The sequence below is a fragment of the Octopus bimaculoides genome, chromosome 11 (genome assembly GCF_001194135.2).
Source record: "Octopus bimaculoides isolate UCB-OBI-ISO-001 chromosome 11, ASM119413v2, whole genome shotgun sequence".
Lineage (NCBI taxonomy): Eukaryota > Metazoa > Mollusca > Cephalopoda > Octopoda > Octopodidae > Octopus > Octopus bimaculoides.
The window spans coordinates 10826394-10827290 of NC_068991.1; positions in this window are offsets into that span (position 1 = coordinate 10826394).

Consider the following 897-nt stretch of genomic DNA (forward strand, 5'->3'; position numbering starts at 1 on the left):
CACACACACACACACACACACACACACACACACACACACACACACACACACACACACACACTTACATACAAATCTACTCACATACATTCACATATACATACACAAATATCTTGTTGATGTTTTTGAAATTCCAATGTAGGAGCTTTGGGTCTAGGTTAGACACCGGCTCTTTACCGGCAAGAAATCTTGAAATAAAACTGAACAATGACATACATACATACATACATACATACATGCATACATGGGGTTTCGTGCTGTGGACGCACGGAGTTTCATGTGTGTTCCATCGTTCAGAGTCTACATACATCCAACGAACGAGCAGTTACACAGTGACAGGTAGATATCGGGTAAACATCTGAATTTACACAGAAGAACTCAAATTACTTCGTTAAGTAATCTTTTTCTCTGGGCGATACGTATCTGTAAACGTTTAAACGCATACATACGTCTACATACATACAAACATAAGTAAACGCATACACAAACACACACACAGCTGCGCACACGTACGCACACGTACGCACGCACGCACGCATGCAAGAAGACAACCACATACACGTATATGAATGGCTCTCCGTCGGTTACGGTGATGGGGTTTCTGCTGTTTGATCAACTGAATTACCTGCCCATTGCGTTTGCTTGTGAAAATGTCTGAGTCATTCTGCTGACACGTTGTTAACGTTGACGTAATTCTCTGGCAGAATCAGTGTGGCGGAGTTTGTGTGACAAAGCAATACCTTTGAATCCTCAGGTAAAAATCCCGCCGACTACCTTACATACACACATACATGCATACATACACACACATACATGCATACATACATACATACATACATACATACATACATACACACACATATACTTACACACATACATACAAATGTGTATATATATATA